The sequence below is a fragment of the Syngnathus leptorhynchus genome, chromosome 2 (genome assembly GCF_054491065.1).
Source record: "Syngnathus leptorhynchus isolate UIUO chromosome 2, UIUO_Slep, whole genome shotgun sequence".
NCBI classification, from domain to species: Eukaryota; Metazoa; Chordata; class Actinopteri; order Syngnathiformes; family Syngnathidae; genus Syngnathus; species Syngnathus leptorhynchus.
In genome coordinates this window covers 13,238,121-13,260,938 of record NC_141196.1, presented here as the reverse complement: position 1 = coordinate 13,260,938, position 22,818 = coordinate 13,238,121, and positions in this window count along the sequence as shown.

The following is a 22,818-nucleotide window of genomic DNA, read 5'->3' as shown; positions in this document are numbered from 1 at the left end:
TAACACGTGGATATTCCATTATCAGTTAAATGTTCCTTTCCAACGGTTGTTATTATTAAGACTCTCCTAATTAAACCACTCGCTAGGTTTCATTAATTACACTTAGGACAGGGTGCCGGTGTATTACAGTATTTCAAGCACTAACTGCCTTTCATGTAAACACAAGAGGGTACCTCGCTATCAGATGGAACAGGAAAAATATGACTATTGCAGGAATAGGCTTAATGACTTTGAGCCTACAGGGGGTGAATTTATTAAAATAATTTGAGATTCAGGCATAAAAATCTCTGTTTGCAGAGTAGGCATTAACCTATACAAGATACTTCCCAATTTGTGTAGTACTCCACTTAAAATGGGTGTCGTGCTGGGGACCTAGAGAAGGAGTATGAGAAATGAGCTCATAAAATATAGAAACTAACAATATGTCAGGTCTGTGCTACAATGAATTATTTAAGCAAGAAAAAGAACTCCAAACAAAGCAGTAAGAGTCAGTTCACTCGCAAAGGAGACTACACTAAGTCAAAAGTGTAAACCAAAGTCTGTACGCTCCTCTTTTGATTCTCTTCTGTAAAACTTTATGAAAACAGAATTCAGTGTGTAACTTTTGAAGGTAAATGCACAGGTGGAGGGAGGTGATTTATTCAACATACACTCTGAATGCAGTTTTCTGGGCGCGTCCTGACTGTGTCATTGAGCATTTTATTCATTTTAATACCAATATATTAAAATCAAATCATAAAGTAAAATTGTAGTGTGGTTAGCTCGTCTGCCTCACAGTCAGCGGGTTCAATTCCGGCTCCAGCCTTTCTGTGTGGAGTTTGCATGTTCTCCCCGTACTTTCATGGTTTCCTCCCATATCCCAAAAACATGCATGGAAGGCTGAGATTGAGCACTCCAAATTGTAGGTGTGAGTGTGGGTGTGAATGGTTGTTAAGTATGCCCTGCGATTGGCTGGCAACCAGTTCAGGGTGTAAAAGTCAGCTGGGATAAGCTCCAGCACACCCGTGATGAAAAGTGGTTCAGTAGATGAATGGATGGATAGTATATTTTGTTATTTTGCATGTTGCTGCTGTTGAAGTTAAATGTGTATATTCAATTCATGCTGATTGACATGGTCTTTAATTTATATTGAATGTCATTCTCGATAGCCTTTTGTGAAATTAAACAGTTTCCCCTGCAGAGCTTAGTTTGCCAAAAACTCACCATGAACTTCCTATTTTATGAGTACAACATTTTGCTGTTTTTCTTCTCTTACTACTATGTCTTCCAGGCGAAATGTGACACGAAATGTGACACGGAATAGTAATGAGGTCAAAGGACATAGTGGACAGGATAGCAAACAAAACAGTCTGATGACAACAATACAGTGATATGACCATAAAGTTAAAGCCACGAAGGGCAAAACTGGGGGTGGGTATATGCGATATGTGACTTCTGACAGTGAATTCCTCCCCGGGCCAGCGTGACTCGTGCGATTTGGACTTACTCACCCTCTACGGATATGACCAAGGGGTATATGACCAATTCACTTGCAATTTGGAGTTACTGATGCATTGATGTAAAACAGCATTTTCCCTGGAGATACAGTAGTTCTCCTTCCTACCTCACTTTCTAAAGATAATTCAATGAGAATACACACATGGACAAAATTGCATAAACAGTAACAACAACAACAACAATAATAATAATAATAATAATAATAATAATAAACAAACAAAAATTCTAAATTTAGATTTTCTAAAATAAGTATTTTTGAATATTTAAGGGCTGAGTTGATGATTTGTAGGAATGTTTTTGTGCATGAGTCAAATGTAATGTCAATTTGCCACTAATACAAATGTCTTGGCCTTTTGTGCAAATGTCTGATATGACTCAGCAGTTCATATGCAGACACTCTGTTCTTTCAAACAGGGAGGCCGATTCGGCATTCATTGAAATGAGGTGCCGACTGCCACTGAGCAGGTGAAGAATGTTTTCCTCTGATTTTGAAAACTCCAGTTAAACACACTTTAATATTGATAGTCTTGTTTTAATTTAACAATGTTTAAAACCTTATAATATGTCTTTTATGACTTCATTTAGGGTGACCAGATTTGGGTTTTTGAAAAAGAGGACACTTTTTTTTTTTTGGAGGGGGATGTGGTAATTTTTTTAGGGGGTGGGGTCTTGTTTTTTTTTTAGGGGGGGGGGGTCATTTGTGTCTTATGTTATGACACAAATGACATGGTGTCTGTATAGCAATTGCATTTATAGGCCCAAATAACACAAAACAAGATATATACAATGACGAAAGCATATTTACACTAACACTAACTAGTTTTACAGTGGTACACTAAGTAAAAAAAGACAAAGGAAACACGGCCATCGGTGCAGCATTTGAAGAAGAGAAAAGGGTCCCTCTTCAGTCCTCCTCTTGCAGGCTGCTTTGGCACCTTTATTTGCCACAGACACGTAAGTGCCTGCCTTGCATGTTAAGCACTCAGCTTCATAAGGATCACGACCCTGGCGAAAGCACGGGAATTTGAACGTGCATTTTTGTTTTGGCATTGCTTGTACACACTCGATGTAGACTGGCCAGCCCACCCTACTTCATAGGAAAGTGACTAGATTTGAGGGCGTGACTTATTTGCGAACGATACAGAAAAACCTGGAATTGAGTGAAATGTAACGGATTGGCAATTACATGTATTATGTTTGAGGCAGTCCAACAAAATCCCAGACGATTTTTGAAATTCCCCCCGGATGTTTTTTTTAGGGCTCAAAAGTAGGACATGTCCGGGAAAAAAAGGACATCTGGTCATCCTACATAATTATTATGTACTGCATCTGATTGACCCTAAAGACTTCCCAGAGATATTTCTATTTTACTTGGTTTGCTCGTCATTTTTGTTTGATCCCATATTTCTCTCTCTGTAGTTTTACCGGAAAAGACATCATACTTCCAAATTATAAATGTTCTTTTTTTAAATAAATAGTGCTCTTACAGCACTTTATTCACACCATATGTTGTGCAAGCGCTTTACGAAAGCCTCATATTCACTCTTTTAAAAAATACCGGAGTGTGTACAAATGCAAGTTCTCCTTTTTAGCTGAACGTAACTGACTAGTTTAACCTCCAGGATCCCTCACTGTAACTCTGGCAATGGCAGACTTTTGGGAAAGTTTTAAATCCATCCATGTTCTGTTGTACCAGCTGGCTGCTGCTAAACTAACCTGGCAGGGTTTGTTAGGTCATTCGTTCAAGTTTGCAAACTCTCCTTGTGCTAGTACAGCATCAGAGGCCAATAGCAAATTGACAACTAAGGCTTGATGGGCTTGATTGAATGATTGCTCAGCAGTTTAATTTAATGCACATTCATCCGCTAAACATTCACTGAAACAACACTTCTGGGTTGGATTTTTATTTTGGATTGGATTCTAAAATTTTAAGTAGGATGTTTTCCTATTGATGCTTTGATGCGAGCATTGCCTAAGGGTGGTTGACAATAGGGTGTTGTGGTTTTACGGGGTCCACAGTCCTGCATACCAATTGGTCATTCACTCACTCTGTGGCAAAACAGCTCATTAAGGCTGCACTTCCCACAGAATGAGGCAATCTTTGGAGGGAGGGATCTCAGGGCATTGTTACCGGGGCGCAATCAGGAATACCTTAAACACAACACCACCTGATTGTTTAGTCCCCCAAGGCGACACACCCACCAAGGTATGTATAGAAGACGCCCAACCTAAACATTCGGAAGCCAAGAAGCCATCTGGATAAAAGGTAAAATGTCAAACAAGTATAAGTTAACTCAAATCCACCCACTATCCAATCCCTTTTGTGAAAATTATTGTTCTACAAGTGAAATTATAACTTCCCATTCAAAGCATGGAGCAACTTTCACTGCTTTATACTGTTGTCTGATTGGGTGCTGAAATAAGTGTGTGGTAATGTTAGACAATGATGTGTATGTGTGTCTTTAAAAGTAAAATTCAAGTCTAATTCAACTGTATTCATTCCCCTACCATGATTATTTCACATACCGTAATTTTCGGACTATAAGTCGATCCGGAGTATAAGTCGCACCAGCCATAAAATGCACAATAAAGTGACAAAAACATATATAAGTCGCACATTAAGTCGCACTTTTGGGGCAAATGTATTTGTCAAAATCCAACACCAAGAACAGGCATGAACCAGAAACAACAGGCTAAACGATACGGTATGCTAACGTGACATATACACAAACGAGGAGCTGAGAACGAGCCTGACGTAACATTCAGAGTTATTCAAACAAGTATTACATAAATAACACGTTTATCAAACCATCTGTGTCACTCCAATTCATTAAATCCATCAATCATCCTTTATGTAAACAATGCTGCGTATGCGCCACATATGCGCCGCGCCGCGCCGCTGACATCGGACTCGTAAGTTGCATTTCAAATTATTCCACAGACCCATATAACAATATATAAAGTATATTTCAAATAACTATCATATAACAACAATATTATCAAACCATCTGTGTCACTCTTAATCATTAAATCCATCGATCAAATTCCTCGTCCTTTATGTCAACAACGCCACGCGCGCGCCGCACAGATCTAGTATATAACTATATTGTAGCTTTAACAAAGTACTAGGAAAGACGTGGGTTTGGTAAACGGCTCTTTATTTAACAAAACAAGAGTTCAACGAGCCAACAACTACTGAACTGTAACGATAAAAACATATACAAGTTGCTACACGAAATAAAATATATCAAATAACTATAACATATGTAAATAAGTTTTTCAAACCTTGTGTCACTCCAAATCATTAAATCCTTCAAACGTGGGGCCCTTCGTCATCTTCGTCATCCCGTGATCAAATCCTTTGTCCTTTATGTAAACAACCGCCGGGCGGCACCGGTGACGTCACTTGCAGTTCAAATGACAGTAATCCCTTGCTACATCGCGGTTCGTTTATCGCGATTTACATCGCGGATTTTTGAATTTTGTGAAAAAATTCACATATAAGTCGCTCCTGAGTATAAGTCGCCCCCCCCACCCTAACAATGGAAAAAAAATGTGATTTATAGTCCGAAAATTACGGTACATAGAATATTTCCAGATGAAATAAACTCCTTTTCAGGCCACATATTATTATCACTGAGATATTATTGGTACAGTTGCCAACACAGTAGTCACAATATTGTATTGTGACTACTTTGCGATTGCCAACACTAATGCCTAATCTGACAGTGTCTCCTATGAGTGGAGGACATAAGCCTAAAGTTGCTGAGCGTCAGGTCAGAAATGGCTTGTCGAATGACGGTCGTTTGGTTGTTGTAAAAGTGTAAAAATGCTGTTCCCTAGCTGGATAATGTTGTGTTGAGGGCAGGTGGCAGCTGTCCCCATCAAAGGCTGCACGATGGCGTGGAACAATGATGGACAGAGTCATTGACCATAGGGGAGTGTAATGAAAAAGTGAGCATGCAACTGCACAAAGCCACTGGCCCATTCAGTTTTTTTATGACACCTGTGTGGGCAATCAGCCTTTGCTTGCTAACACAAACTGGAATTGGAGAAACAAGCATACATTTAAGAAAAAAAAAAATACTGATCATTCCTCCTGATGTTTTGCAGGCTATTCATCAAACAGTGAGGCATATGACATAATATTTTTTTCATATATTTTTATAATATAATTTATAATTTTATATATTTTGTATAATATTTTTCCCACAAGGTCATCATGAGGAAGGTTTTTATCAGCACATGCTAATTTGTCAGTCTCTGTAAAGGTCAACACCTTGAATGAATGGATCAATTAGTGGTTCCATTATCTCTCCACAAGCCGCCTACAAGTTAACTCTGCTCTGTCAAGGTTTTCTGATTATTTCACCATTTAAAAAAGTTGTCACATTGATTCTGTGCGAGTATGCAAAGAGCCAGTTTGTCTTTTCAGCGCAAGGACACGAGTGCCAAGGCTATAAAGTTGTCGAACTGGCACAGAACGAAGTACTGAATATGGAATTTATTTTCACCAGCAACCTGGAAAATATCGTTTTTGTCTTGTATTAGTCGGCCCCCAAAAATGCAAACTTGGATATTTACAATAATGACCTTTAACACAACTCCAAATGAAAGCATGGTTTTTCCTTTTTGTTTTCTTGCATGTTGGAGTAGATACATTTGTGTGGAGAACACTTTAATTCTAATTCAACATGTTTTTATTTTTTTTAAATGGCTTCACAATATTGTGAGCACTGTGTGAAGTGCCCGAGCTATTTCACAATTTACATTATGGTGAGGTCAGGCCTCTCTGGAAAATGCCTCATGAAATTCAGTAAATTACCAGTGTGTCTTTGCAGGGTAAAATGAAACCTAAAGACTATCAAGGCATCATGCATTGAAACTTATAGATCATGTGTCCTTCAACAGGATAATAAACCCAAACACCCGAGAATGGTTTAGAATAAAATATTGGATTATTCTGACCAGACCCATTCTTAAAATTGAGTTGTTAATTGACAGATTTTTGTTTGATCGTCCACTACAATGAACCACTGTGTTTATTATTATTGTTGTTGTTGTTGTTGTTGTTGTTGTTATTGGGCCATAACAAAACGACTGATGATAATAGTAACTATCAAATCCTTGGTACAAGCTGGACTTTTAATTCTTTATTGATTTATTGAAGTATGATTTGGTGAAAAGCAATCTACAATGCAAAGTAGCAAAATATCTTATTTCTGTCATTGTATGGTTATCCTCAGCAAACACAAATACATATGGTGACTGTATCATTGAGTTGCACCTGCACAAATGTGATTTTGTCCCATATGAAACCAGAGTAAACTTGCATTGCACCAGGCCCATGACAGTCCCAAAGCCGCAGTGCAAAATGCCTACCTTTTCATAATACCTCAGATCCTGCGAGACAGCATTTACACCCTCCCCTTCTTTGCTGTGTCAGCAGGCGATTATCATGTTTCTTTCCATTCAGCAGTCAATTAGCCAGCGCTACCTGCTGCTCTCCAAAGAGGATACGCCCTGCTTCGCTCATTATATCTTTTGCATTTTGACCAAGTTCACGAATGAGTGTATCAGTCGGTATTGCAATTGCATGCAGTATGTGAGAAGGAAGGAAGAAGTTGAAAGGTTCATTGTTGTTACGCCTTTTGATTTTGAATCCCAGAAAGCTGATTCTGTCTTTGTGCAAGCATTGCAACTCCAGAATGCCAACAGGTGGCAATTATCGTCTCCACTTGACAGTAGGTAGTCAAAGAAGAACAGTTTGTTTTCATGTCTTAGTTAACCTCTGTTATTGTCAGTCCATGTGTTCTGCTTTTCTTGGATTGGCAGCATCACGTCCATCATTGTAATCCATAGAAGTGGCCAACTCAGGGAAAGATTTGTTCTGCAAAAACTGATTTTCTGAGACAATATTTTTCAAACTATAGATTTGGTGTTCAAATGCTCTGCGTCTATGTATTCATTTTCTTTACCTTTAAAGACAATAGTGATCTGTATTGCGATTGGTTGATACACATTGTGAAAGGTTTAGTGCTTTAAATGTGCCGTTTTTGTATGTACATTCATGTACAGTACATGCACATTATTACTTTATTATTAGACATGTTTATCAATATCTAAGAACTATTCTGATTATACTAGAAATGCTTAGCAATTTATCACTTCGCTGTTTCATAGTAAGACAATAGAGATGTATAGTCAGTGAGTCTTGAACCCACAACCCTCCCACTCCATACAGCTCGAGCTATAAAACCCAAATGGTTTTGGAATGCTCAACACATTTATTTGAAGTCTTGATTTTCGTGTGTGAAATGCTTAGTCAAAGGTAGCACTGGCAGAGTATATGTATTTATTACCTTCATTGTAAGTGTTATTTGCGGCTGCTGCAAAAAAGCGAATTTTGTTTGATGTTTCAGCCCTGGGGGCAAATAATTGACATTGATTTGTGTTGTGTCAAGTTCATGTTTGTGGAAGCCAAAGCATGGGAGAATGTTAGAATGGCCGCCATGCAGAACACACACACACACACACACACACACACACATGCACACACACGCACACACTCACGCACACACACAGCAAATTGGCCTCACTAATCTTCACCCTAGGGCCCGGTTGATCTTTAATAGATACTATATATTTACCTTTGAGGCCAATGCTGTCATTAAAAGCATACAGCAAGTAATAAAATTTGCAAAAGCAACAGTGATTATGCACTGCATGTGGATGAGGCGTCTAATATTCACATCGAGGCAAGGTTTTATATCATGTGCAACCCCGAACCGCGCTCTCGCAATCTCTGCAGGCCTGTTAGAGCTTGTTTAGATGGCCACCAAAATTACCCAAATTAGGTTGTTAGAAGAATAGCTTCTCAGTGCCAAAGTGCCCCCAGTGGGAGACGCATGAACGAATGCATGCACACATTTCAATCTGGCAATAGAAAGTTTTCTAATATATCATCTGGTCTGCGAGACGTGCCAACGGCTCAATGGGGGCTTCGATTCACTGCACGGTGACAATGAAATCTGAGCAGACAGACAAGACTGTAGTCTAACTAATTAATGTGTGTTGCATTTTTAATGTTGATTATATTAAGTTTATCTTTGTAATTTAACCACCGAACGCAACATTCAGCATGTACTATATTTCATATTGTCACTGATGGATGAAAATCTTGCAACACTACTTCTTGATTTTGACTTTTAAATATTTGATGTGTACCGTACTTAAACTAAAAATTATCAACAGTGTTCTCACCAAGTTTCTACATTGGCTGGCAGAACACGTGACAAAAACCACCTATGAGTACCGTTAGACTGCACGTTGCACAAGACTTGCGCTGGGAATTCCAGAGTCAAATATTTGGACTACATTCATGACCAATGCCAATCGAAAATGCAAAATGAGATCAGTTTTTTGAGCATGGGAAAGATCTCAAAAAGCTGATTTCTGAGAACAGTCCAAACACATAGTTGTACTAAGTTCATTCTGTTTCCTTTTTTCAATCACTTTTTGGTTCTTTTATCACAAACAGGGTATTTTAGGTTGTATTACCTGACATGTTTCGGCATGAACTTCCGCCTTCTTCAGAGTGTCCTTTCTGACACTTTAATTTGTGTGATTTGTCTCACTCCTGTTCTAAAGGGTGAAAGTGTCCTTTCTGACACTCTGATGAAGGCGGAAGTTCATGCCGAAACATGTCAGGTAATACAACCTAAAATACCCTGTTTGTGATAAAAGAACCAAAAAGTGAGCACAAACACATTCTAAGGAGTCTGGAAATTGGCTCTGGCTCACCCATGACCATAATTCGGACAAGTGGTATAGACAATGAATGGACAGTTTGGACAAATAAAGGTTAAGAAACTGGCTGATTGTAGGGCTGACTGCCACGGCGAAGAAGGCTACATCTGTAGTCCATTCAAAATAAAACAGACATCCTTTTTGTGTATATTTATGGTCTCATCTCACTACTCCAATTAATCATTATAATGAACAGCTTGCCATGTAGTTTAACTGAAAGGCCCTGCCAATTAACATTAAAACCCAAATGCATAAATGCCAAAAATAGTATTTTACTCTCATTAGAGAAGCTTGATATATTGAGATGAAAATCACCCTCTGCCTCGAATATGCGCCGTCGAAGTAAAGATCCATAGATTGATTTATGGCTGTGTGAAATTGACTGTCTACTATTGGCGGGGTGACAGTGAACACTCTTTATTAGGCTTTGCTTGATTTTGTATTCACGAGCATGCCTGAGCAATTACAAAGTAAGCCCATAAATTAGCCGCTGAATCTGTCTTCAATCATGTGGGAATGCGTCAAACACTATCTCGCTCCACCCGCAGTCTTGTCTGTATTACTGTATAATAGTAGTCAGTTCTCAAGACCCTCCAGGGTGAAAACACAGCAGAGGGAAACTGAATTTTACCGTTTCCCTAAGTGATTTGTCTCACTCCTGTTCTAGAACTCTCACTCCTGTAATTAATAAAACCCAGTCCTTAATCAGCAAACCTGATTAGGCTCAGAATGTGAAGTATGCGACAGAAAGGGCCCGAGCCTGCTGATGTGTTGTAGAGGCGTGCAGCTGCGACCTACGGCGTGACAGAAATCAGAGTAGGACGGATTTCAAAGGGCCTCGTAAAAAGCCTGTCAGATAAAGTGATATGATTTCAGCCTGTTCGACTTGTTCACATCAGCCGCATAGCACACATGCTTTATCTCGTAACGTCTAACATAAAAAAGCCATGCCCTCGTTTAACGGCATGTGCGTAAAGTTTTAACTAGGATTATAAAAGATATCCGGAGGTAGAGCAAAATGGCCCTAGATGTTAATGTGACCGCGTACTTTTGACCACGGCCCAATGGAGCAGCTCTATTTTAATGTCAGAGAGCCTGATCTCAGTTCTTTTGAAGGGAGACGGCACAATGTGGCTTTTATTACATTCCCATGTCTCTTGGGAGCATTTCCATTTTGTTACAAGCATTCCCCCACACACAGGTGCGTGTATATACGGGTGTTTTAGAGGTCTGCGGCGTGGCAAGGACAGAGGAATTAGCCTGATCCACATTCATTAACCTCGTTCTCATTCTCCACAGCAACAGTGCTGTAGAACTCTCTGTCAGGGCAGCACAAAAATGATGAATTGGTAATCAGTTGAGAGCTGTCAAGGGAGCCCCGGGAGTGCAAAATTTACACACTTGTTTGCCCTTGCATTAACCATTTGTAATCAAATCATTATTTATCGTGGGGTCGGTCAGACATGTTTTATGGCCGCGTGTTGTCAGATAGCGGTAGGGATGGGATACAGTTGTAGGCGGTGTTGGACTCCGGTGCCTGGTGGAAGGCGGCCCAGTGTCAATTTGTAATAAGCAGACCACCCCTGAAGATCCAAAAGGTTTTCTGATGGATGTTTTGCATTATTCTCTATTTGATTTTTTTTTTTCATTCTCTTTTTCACTTTGATTACAATTCAATTACGGGAAAATATGATCAATTGAGGCGGCTCGGTGGAGCACTGGTTAGCACGTCCGCCTCACAGTTAGGAGGGTGAAGGTTCGATTCCACCTTTGACCCTCCCTGTGTGGAGTTTGCATGTTCTCCCCGTGCCCGTGTGGGTTTTTTCCGGGCACTCCTGTCTCCTCCCAAATCCCCAAAACATGCTTGGTAGCCCGATTGAGCACTCCAAATTGTCCCTAGGTGTGAGTGCGAGTGCGGATGGTTGTTCGTCTCTGTGTGCCCTGCGATCGGCTGGCAACCGGTTCAGGGTGTCCCCCGCCTAGTGCCCGATATGACTGCTGGGATAGGCTCCAGCACACCCTGCAACCCACGTGGGGACAAGCGGCATTGAAAATGGATGGATGGATGGATGATCAATTGATGAATACAAATGGCATAGGGAAAACGTTTTAATGCCAGCTACTGAATGGAACTATGTAACTTGTGCCACAGAGGGAGGGGGGCTTGGCTCAACCTCCTGTAACTGATGTCATGTTCTGAACTTTTTAGACAGACACGTCTGCTGTTTACCTGACTCCATAACTCCCATTCACATGATACAAGCCATACAGCCCTTAAATTGGAGAGACTTGCTGTGTACGTCCAGACTGTGGAGTGTGTTCTTCAAAAGTTCCAGCTCTAGCTCCGTCCTCAGGGGATCAATGAACACTGAAATTTTATTTCATCCGCACTATTGTGCTTTAACATTCCGACCCAGAGAGGTTACGGAGGCAAGCCGATGGGTAGTCTACCAACCTGTTGGTAATGGTTCACTTTTTAAAAGTTAATGAGAGCCGGAGTTAAAAGCAGCATTAGCTAAGGGCTACGAGGACTTGAGCTATGTGGATTAACTTTTCATTACCTCCTCATTAGGTGGGCCTGGGGATTAGAGAGTGGCCCCCCGTATGAAATGAAGCATAAAAATATCCAAATGGGCCCACGTGAAGCCGATACGGAGGTTGGGGCAACATGGAGAAGTTCGTTTAAGTGATTGAGCTTTTAGACTCTCACTCTCCTCACTATTACCATGAATCCCTTTAGAGTAAAATGACACGACTTGGTCTTTTCTCGCCAATGAGAAGGCTCACCAGGCCATGAGGAAGTCTACTTGTTCCCGAGGAGGTGACTTTGAAAAGTGAGCTGGGTCATTAAAAGTAGAATAAGAAGGCCATTATAATTCTAACACCGAAGTTGCCATTTGTTTCCATTGCGGTGTCCCCGGCGTACCAGTTAAATGTCACTTGCCAACTTTTAACGGCAGTAAAGTTAGAGAAAGCGGCCAGAGCTGATTAGTGACTTTGACAGAGAAACTCTTTATGATTCCGATTGAATCCAAAGGAATAGACTACACTTCATTTTGTGAGTTGGCCAGTTAAACATTTGGGTCAAATGCAGTTGAAGCATCACTACATCCATGAAGCTTTGATATACAATATAAGCTTCTGTGGCGGCTGTGGCTCATCTGGTAATGCGGATCGCGGTATTCATATTATTTATATTTTTTTGTGGTTATACAGTGAACCTACATGGCTGCAAACCACTTTCATCCCATCGGGTAGCTCGCAATGAAGAGTGCCATGATTTTATTTTTCTGGACGCTCAAGATGAACCCTAACTGGAAGTTTTGTTTAAGTTGATTTGTCTATTATTACTATTTATATACTATTTAACTTGAAATCCAACTTTCTCATGGCATACTAAATTACGTGAGACCTTACTATTGACATTCACTTTAGAGTAAATGTTAAATGTTAAAGATGGAGTGTATGCTTCCTAAAGCAATTATTTGTCTGTTAATTGGTATCCCAGACAGAAATGAATAGAATATTCACAAGCACTGACATTTAAATTCTTTAGCACAACGAAGCATCTTGCGTCATTAGTATTCAGAGACTTTTCCGACAAAAGAATCAACTGTCAAATAAACAAAACAGCGATGCAGATTAAAGACTAACTTTTTACAATGTGCAACCTGAAACTATTCCTCTAATCAAACAACCAGCCAAGAACAAGCAACACTTAGAGAGTGACAACCAAAAAACCTGGATGGAGTGACAACAAAAATAAAGTCCAAAAAACAACACATTCAACACCTGCACACATCGTCACGCACTCCAATAGCTTCGTGATTGCTGTTGCTGTGACCTGACGTGCAAATAAAAAAAGACGTGTGAAAACAACTGAGTGGTGTGAATGTAATCTGAATTAATGAGGTCAGATTATATGAGGGGAAGCGTCTGGACTGACTGCGGGTGAATTCAAATCACTCGGGCAATTATGATGACTACAGCGTTGACATTTACCACACCTGTGAGTGGAGCACTAATCATAACTGACACAAATGTGGGCCTATGAAATTGTTGCTTATGAGAAAAAGATGGTCTTATTATATTTTACTCTGTAAGTGTGATTACTGTATAGCATTTATTAGAAAGCAGTTGGTGACAGGAGGAGCTCCCCACTCTACCTTTACCTTTGATAAATTGGTGACCATGAAACATTGTCGTTTCACATTCTTCCCTATCAAAAACAAGAGCGGCTTTTTGAAGATGCTGCTAATGCTGGCTCTGATAACTTCACCTTGCCAATCGCTTACTGCGGTAGAACACATTGAGTGTGACACAATTTCAGTGGCTGATTTCCCTTGCTGGCCAATTAGGCGATGTAAGAGAAGACGGTCGTTGCGCTCCTGTTTTCTTTCCAGTAGTGAAAGGACATTATCGCTCCCGAGCACACACAAGTAAGTGACCACAGTCTACATAACTGTCTGTGCCTGTGACATTGGGAATCTAATGCACCTCCAGAATTATAACTTTAGATCTATCAAGTTGTACATGGTGATTGGCCAGGTCACTTGTGAGCTCTGGATGTACATCTCAAGTTGTAAGTCAGGAGTGAAAACATTTTGAGTGACGAGATGAGCAATCAGTAGTTGCGTGTATAAAGAATCCCTTCACTCAAAGGACATATACTGTAAATATAAGTAAAAATGATAATGAAAGTGTTTTTGAATAGAAAGTTAAAATAAAGTAACAGTAAATGAATAAAAAACAATAACAAAATATATTATCTTATTTGTTTACAACATTACGTGTGCAGATCTCACAAACAAATTCAAATTTAGCACTCTGGCGCAAAATTGTGCAAATGAACAAAAAAATGCTGATATTTAATAATCAGATTTTCTGGAATGCAAATACACTATATAAGGCTTCAAGGTGCACGAGTCTGGCGTACTCATGAAATACTTAAATTCATAGAGACCTTTTTCGAATATCTCTCTGAGCTGCAGTTTGGCCATTTCTGTCTCATTAAAGTAGTTGCAGCTTTTGGATCAAGGCTTTTAATCGTGTCTTGAAACCCGCTGGGTTCCGCTGTTTGCCTAATTGTATCATAATAGCTTTTTAGTAATGTCAGTTCAACGCTTACTCTTTATCTTAGTGAGTAGTTCTATAAAAAGCTTGGGCAATTGATGTCTGTGGTTGGATAGGAGGGCAAATGTTTTTCTTGCTTCATGTTTGGAGACTGTGCGTTTGAGTCATGCACATTTTAGATTGTAAAGCAATTTGACGATGTTCCTTTTGCTTGCAACCACTATCACATGACACATTGTGCAAATTGCATTTTTGCAGAATTGTTTTAATCTGAAACGAGTCCAAATCACTGACAGATTTTCTTTTGTTTACCAGTTCCTCCTGCCCTGTGCTCTCTGTGCATTTGTCACACTAAAGCAGATACAATTAATGACCTCAACAAACGTCGAAACTTTGAGTCCAAATCTTCAAGGGTATATTTATATCATTTATTTATTTACATATATTGATTCATGAAACCGGCCACTGATTTTGCAAATGTTGACTGAAAAGCCAATCGAATCATAACCTCATCATGATTGGTGGACTACAGTGGTCAAGCACCTGGCAAAGTGGCATGGAAGGAAACGAGACGTTTTGGTCACGCGTCTAAGAGAAACCAGAGCTTAAAGTCTGAAAGACACCAGGCCTCGCCCAAATTTGTGACCAAAGAAAGGGCCATAGCAGTTGACCTCCTTAAGGACCCAAACATGCCACAAAATGGTATGCATCACACATTTGAAAGCTCAGGGCAAGTGAATACAAGTGTTACATGTTTATGATTGCTGACTTCACCATCAACGCCACAGCGGTCCATCCTTTTATTAGAGGCCTAGCACCAGGATCTCTGTATGCTGCACGGCCAGTGGCTATGTATTATCGCCTGCAGCTAGCCCAGCTAATTAGAAGATTGCCCAGTGGAATTATAACACCACCACGTCCGATCCAGCCTGCCCATTTTGGCACATATTCCCACTCAAGTTTCGACACGTCGTACGCCTGTTTACTCTTCCCTCTCTCTCTTTCTCTCTCTCTCCGGGGCCATCTATCACTTTTAGTTGATATGGAGATTGACAAATGTCATTCCACCTTTACGATTTGACAAGACACAAGAGACATATGGTTTGTGAATTTATGCTAGTCTCCTCTGACTTGCCAAATGTGATCAAATGTACCAACGTGATGCATTTCTCATCACCCAAAAAATTCCCCATTGCTTTTCTAAAAATATATTTATGTAGTTGTCTGGTTTCCATGTATGGTATCAGAAAGAAAAGACAGTCATGTCTTATATTATAAAATATGAATGTTGTGATGTAAGTCAGCAATACGGTTCTTTAATTGATTAATTAATTGAGATTGAAATTACCACACAAAACAAATGTTATAGTTTATTTTGTAATGCTTACAGTTCTCACACAATATGTCATGCCTTTCGGTGTAGTGGGTTTTTAAAATTGAGCTTTTCAGACGCCACTATGCTCACTTGACTATTAGAGGAAATACAGCGAATGAATTCTCATGGAGTGACTCGATCACTCAGGCCATAAAAGCAAAGCTATTCTATATTTAGTCACCTCATACACTTGAGCTATGCCCTTTTACTGATGTGTATGTAGATGTTTATGTAAAAACAAGTTTTACAAAGTTCTTTAAAGAACACTACAGACAAAATAACATGACAAGAAGAGGGGGTAAATATCAGAGGATGTAGCCCTCCTCATCCTTGTATTAATGATCAAAGAGTGGCAACAGGTGGTTTAGCAACAGTGAAAAAAAAGATTTTATTGGAGGCCTCCATAAATTGCTGTAGTTAAATAATCTTTTAACATGAGCAGAATTTAAGCAGTTTTGCCTTATTATTGTTAATTACCCATCTGCGGTTTCATAAAGCTGCTGCATAAATGTCACATTTAGTATTGCAAGCACTAAATAAGGCACTCGAAGCCTTGCACAACAGCGTGCATTGCAAAAATACAGCAAGTTCAAATAGTTTTGCATGGCTACTTGTACACATGGTTAGTCACCATCAGTATTAAAAGACTTCAAACTCATTTGTTAGTGAGTGACAAGCAGAGCAGAGATCAACTACACAATGTTGACAGTAATTAGTACTTAATTTTTCCACATTTTGCTCAAACGATTGAATTCCAATTCTGATCTTGTCACATGAGACTGACTCCTCAAGCAGACACATCTGGACATTTGAGCCATATAAACGATCACAACTTTACATGTAATATTCCAATTTTAACACAATCAATGCAATACTCGGAACAGTACACAGTCATGACAATCACATTTTTCAAGGGGGACAGAAACTGAAATTGTGGAGGTATATGTCTATGATGTAAGAAACTTGGATGTGATACCAAACAATATCACCGTTGATGCTTGTTAGGACTAACTATTTGAATAATGAAACAGCCCATCTCATTGATACTTTCCATTTTTAACCCTTGTTAAAAAAATAGTAGGGGGTGGCACTAGGTACCACAACTGTCGACTGATTTGTCACGGCAGGCATTATTATCAACAACACAAGGCGTCTGCAGAACAGGCATGGCATCTGTGAGGCTGAAGTATATGGTGAAGGAACATAAACATATATACATAATATGAATATATATATTTCTAATATTACTACTTGTAAAATGCATTTGTACAAAAAAGGTCTCTCCTCTCTTGTCTTAGGCCTAATGGGAGCCTCGTGTGCTCTGAAACGAATACAATTATGTTGCCTGAATACTGAGTGCATGAGTAATGCTGCGTATCTATGTTAGTAAAAGGACTGCTGGAAAACCACCCTTTAAAACACACTATATCTTCTTACTGTAAGTTTTTGTTTTGGGTGATTTTGTCAGATTGCAAAATACAGAAAAAGCTGCATGTCAAATGCCAAATAATCCTCTCTGAGGGTTTTACTCAAGCAGAACTAAATCTATCAATGATGTATTCTGTAACACGCAAGTCGTCTAGTCCTTTGTGTGCATATATATTTAAAATGTCCAAGGGTGTATGATTTTATAATTAAAGTTAATGTTGGTACTGAACTTGGTTGCCTTTGATTTGACGGACATCAGACGTAAACACCGACTGGCAATTGCAGGGGCAGACAGACATTAAGACACATAGAGAGAATCACAAAGAACACTGCAAGGAAATAGAATAAAAAGAAGTAGTTATATTTAGACCATGTGACATGAGTTGTTTCTGTCAGTGTCAAGACTATCAGCCTCCCCTGGGGTTTGAGGATGGTTCTGTACACTTGCCAAAGATGTATAATTGGTTATTTTAAGTAATTTTATGAACAAAGCTCAGCTGCCGCAGCTCAACCTCAATAAAGAAGACACCTTGGGAATTGCTTCTGTTCAGCTGGCTTGTGTCTGCACATTCCTGTCGGCATGCATGTTTTTGTCTGCCAGATGTAAGGAACAGGTCTAACCCTTTTAGCCCCGACAGAGCTATTTTGATTCCCTCTGATCTGCACATCCAAATCAATAGAAATGCAGATTAGTACTAAAACAATTACACAGGGAAGGATCTTTTTTGCATTTAGGTTAAGACAGGACAGTGTTTATTAATTGACATTGACGGCTTCCCATATAAAAAGACAGAGTCTGAAGTAGAATGTAGTTATTATTAGTAAGAAAAAAATGAAGGATGCTTGTTTTAACCAAATTCAGCATTTGACTGTATATTTTTAAAACTACTCTTTATTTTAGAAAAGTGAGTTGATTTATGGTCAGAGATCATTGAGGTAGCCCCAGAGAGCCCAAATATCACTTAAAATGATGAACCTTGTTTGTAAGCCCAATTGACAACCAATCTCAAATTCATAGTTAAATAATTAAATAATTACAAGGCTGACCAATATTAATATCTATACATGGTTCTTGGAGCTTGCCCTGGACTCCAACATCCTACTATATTCGCCAAAAAACATCCATGTTAGATTTCTATAGCCGTCATTCATTTGAGGGTCACAATGGCAAGGATGCTTGCAGACCTACTTTATTGAGGGAGCTTCAAATTAACTGAGCCAGGAGCACCACCAAAGGGAAAGGATGCAGGGGGATGCCACGAGTGCTCGAGCCACTTCTCTTTCTGGCTCCCCATTCTGTGGCTACTCAACAGTTCAGTGGTAACAAGGCCCTCCTGACTTGTTGAAGTCCTCTTATTATGCGGACTGAAGCCGGCTGCCCTGTGGTGGAGCATCATGTCCTTCATTTCTGGTGAATTTATTCTGGGGAGGAGGGACGCACATTAATGTCTAGACAGGAGGTGGAGGTTCAGAGTTCAGAGCGTGATTATGCTCAGCTTGATCAATAAAAGTGCTGTGTGGGCCAAACAAAACAGCGTATGTGGCAGGGGGGCATACTCCAATTTTGATTGTGGGTACTTTATTCTCAGTGGCGAGTCAGAGGTTCTTGAGTTGTTTTTGTTCTTTAAACGGAGGTTTTCAAGAGCTACAAAGTCAGAACACAAAGAAAAATGCAGTTGCAATTATATGGCTAACTGTGCGATCGTACATAATGAAGACCACACAAATGTACTCGACCTCAAACTTGCATGATTTTTAAGACTATTGAAAATTACGGTATGCTATTCAAGTAGTTATTAAAAACCAGTGTTATTTTTTCTTAATATGTATAGTGGACATAGAAGACATGTGTTTGACTGAATTTCTGTTGCAGTCTATTTAAACAGATCACTATGCACTGACAATGTCCAGCTATTGAAGGAGCATGACATAAAATATGCAATGGAACATTGAATAAATAAAAAGACAAAGAAACAGATCATATTGTTGCTGTGTTGAGTAGGCTGCTTATTTCACTTGCTTATAATGTCCATTATGATAGTTAAGTATAATATCCTCATAAACAGATAAATTTCTTTTCTGTCTTATTTCTTTGTCTTAACGCCTAAAAGTTGTCAATTTTCTTATATGTTTTAATACAATAATAAGGTTTGTAACATGCATAAAATTACCAAAGAAATGAATGATAGTTTGGATTTAAAGACTAATATACAGTGTAAATTTAATGGGCTACTTGGGACATCAAATTTCTGACAAACCTCTGAAACATCACACAGATCCAAAACCAAACAAATAACCCCCAAAAGTAGGAAAACACATTCATCTTTGTCCATTTAGAGTGTTTATTCCACTCTTAATTATCTCACTAATTTACTGGGAGAGGATTAGATGCTGCCCTCTACTGCCATCCAACCTCCAATCAGGCTGTAAATGACTCACTGAAAAAAAGTAGCTCTGTGAGTTCTCAAGTGCACAAACATTCCCAAACATTTCACAATGCTGTGTATCAATCCATAATGAGTCCCACTTGGAATCTTGAGCTAACTCAAGTCACCTTATGTATGATGAAACCTTTTCCCATGCGATTCAAGGTAGAAATATCAATTTCTATATTATAAATGTTATGATATTCAGAAGAATAATTCCATCTGGAAGCTGTCAAAACAACACAACCAAGACAACTGTTAAATAACAAAGCATGACATTGCTAATTGTTCATCTGTAAACATTACATGAACAATCTTCTCACCATTAATCTGGTTTGACACTGCAGGTCTACATTCACCACTCCGATTGAGTGCCTTTATCTGACTTGTTTTCAAGTGACCCATATGTGCTATCAGTTAAGTGAACAAAAAACAAAACAATGACATGACTGTCACCATTGCGTAGTCACGGTGTAATAAACAATCATAAATAGTGATACGTACGTACATTAAACAGGAAAATAACGATGAACTTTTGTTACACAAAAACTACGTCAAACTATATGTGCTGCAGTCACATTACAAGTTTTTGTTGTAGTTTCCATTAAGGTCAATCACACTTTTCATAAAAAAAAAAACGTAAAGCGCTTTTCATAAATTAAAACCGACCCTCAGTGCACCAAGTAAGAAATAATACAGAAATCTGAGACTTGGCACAGGGCATCCAGGTGTCGAAAACATAGGACAATACCAGAGGCCATGGCTGCAGGCCATCAACAAGGTAAATTGGTTTTGGATTTCCTGCCAGCTCATTTTTTAGCTGATTCTTCTTGTAAATCAAAATGACACTGAAGCAGCTAGTGGCCTCCTAAGAGTTTTGCACAGTACTGCCATGTCAAAAGCACATTTTGACGACTGAATTAATCATGACAATTGGCGGATCAAAAAGTAATTTAGCCAAATGTGGAAATGCAAATGGGCGATTATCCATTTCTTGTCATGCACGCGCACACGCACACACACACACAAACTGACACGCATTAATTAAATGTGTTAAAAATGCAACTTTCTAGCCCGGCAACTCAGCTCTTCTCTGCCTGTGTGATTTGGCAAGATATGAGACAATTGGCAGCAAGATAAGAGCAGTCATCTGTCATACGTGATGTATTGTGTGTCTGCTCAAGTCTCGCCTCTTCACCTCCTTCCATTTCCACTTAGGCCAGATACGGCTCCACCCAGGGGAACTCTGGCCTTAAAACACATTACACAAGGAAAACACTGGTGAAATATCCTAGAAACCTCGCACCGACGTTCTCCCACGTTGTCCCGCGCCAAGGGAAGCATCTTTTCTAGAACTCCTATCGGCCATATTGTGACAGCTAATTAAGAGGATGATGAGTGCTACTTTGGTCTGATGTGATGCTGAGAAATTAAAGATGAAGGGTAAAAATTATGTTACTATTAATATAGTTGTGCTTTTTTTTCTTTCCACCCATCTGTGTCTTGTGACTGTCGATCACGGAAAAAGAAAATAATGTCGCTGTGGAATCCCTTGTACACTGAATTCTCAATTACCCACAGCTTGTTAATGTGTAAACATAATAGCTTGGACAATTTACAGAAAGATATTGAAGCCTCCATTCTGCAGGAATGTGTGTGCAATGGACGATAAGACTATTAGTGGTGAGAAGCAAACATTAAGCATAACATAACAACATAAGCAAATTTATCATTTCAGAAGTAATTATCTTCAAATTTAAATTTGTAGACCTTTGCACTGATCATTAGCCAAAAAGTAACTCATACTTTCAAAAAGGTTGGCGACCTCTGACGAATACGAATGTACAATAAAAGATAAAATGTCATGTCACTTCATTCTCCTTGTCCCAAGCAGGACAACTAAACATTTTCTGCATGTTTCTGCTTTTGTATATGGGCTCTTGAGTGCTTGTATATTGAACAAACATAGTCATTCAAATATCGGCCACCATGACATTGACTCAACCTTGTGAGGATTTGGCATGTGGTTGTTTTCTGCCATTTCAGCCAAGACTGCTACTGTAATATCCAGAGAGAGAGAGACTGGGAGAAGCAAAAGTTGCAAAATGATCCCCCCCCCCCCCACACACACACACACACACTGAATGAAATGCATAATTACTGAGTGTGATTATTATGGACAAAGTCTGTGTGAAGAAAGTAACATACTCACTCCGGGTAATGAACATAGCATAGGAATGGACACCATAAATATTTTACTTTTTTTTTTTACGCATTCCATTGTGTTCATGGTAGTAGCTTTACTTCATAGATGCTAATTTGTTAGTCATGAACATGTCTTTGGTCTCTTACATGTGAAAATCTTTCAGTACTTTGGCCATGGCTCCCAGCCGTTTACCTTCTTTTAACTGAAAAAAGATTAAATTGAATGGCAAAAATGAAAGCATGTTTTCAACATAGACCTTCAACTTGACCTTAAATGAGGGCATACTTTCAACAAATCATGGAAGATCCAGAAAACCTAATGAAGTCAGACTCATCATCCCTGTAGCAATTGTATGTTCACCGATTTGCCAAGGGTGTATTTTTCATTGGCCCATTCTTTGCTGCAAATGTTTGTTGCAATCATGTTTTTCTAAACTACCATGTTTGCTAATGACCATGGTGTGACAAGATGCTTGAATCTGTACTAGTAGTCCACATTTATCACTGCTAGTATTTTCATCTGGAAGACGCCCGTTTAAAAGAAAACTTTTTTTTTTTTTACTTTGGGTTGTGCAAAACAGTTAATTGGTGTTCATCTCAGCTCAGAATGTACAGTTCTCTTCACAGATTGAACGCTACTCCTGAACAAGACTAGTATTCCACATTTTAGATGTGCCCACTAGTGGAGAAGATAATTGAAACGTGATAACAAGCCCAAGTCTCCCTGGCTTGCTTTACCAAAAATACAACATTGGCTTGCTAAAGATTTTTATATTATTTATTGACAGCCCCCACCAGCACCACAACAGCAAAAAAAAAAAAACTCCAGTGCAAGGTATAATTATGAATTGATGAGTTTGAGTTTTTAGAACAAAAGCAAAACACATAACAACACAACATCAGCTGTCACATTCAGTTTATCAACATCCCTAGGAAAACTTTGAAAGTCACTTTGAGTCAATCCTCTAAATGTTATTTGGGTTTTGGCAAGAGAGTTCCCTGACA